The sequence below is a fragment of the Penaeus monodon genome, chromosome 24 (genome assembly GCF_015228065.2).
Source record: "Penaeus monodon isolate SGIC_2016 chromosome 24, NSTDA_Pmon_1, whole genome shotgun sequence".
Classification (NCBI taxonomy): Eukaryota; Metazoa; Arthropoda; class Malacostraca; order Decapoda; family Penaeidae; genus Penaeus; species Penaeus monodon.
Window position 1 is genome coordinate 26,044,671 of NC_051409.1, and position 354 is coordinate 26,045,024.

The window sequence follows — 354 nt, forward strand, 5'->3', positions numbered from 1 at the left end:
GTGACCTTGACCCTGAGGACGCGGCCGGGGCAACAGCTCCGGCCGTGATGCCCCGACTTTATTACACCGCTCGTCGGGGGGGGGGGGGATTTTTCAAAGTGGGGCAGGAGGAGGTTAAGGGAGAGAGGGGGATAAGGCAGTGAGGGTGGGGGGGTCAAAGTGTGGCAGGAGGGTTAAGGGAGAAGGGGAGATAAGGCAGAATTTTTCAAAGAATGGGTTGGGGAGGGAGGAGGATATGGAAAGTATGTGAAGAAAGTGCGAAGAAAAGTTGGCGGAGGGATTTCCCCAAAAAAGGGAGGAACGGGGGTAAGAACAGAGAGGGTAAAAGTGTAAAGAGAGTAAAGAAAATGAAGG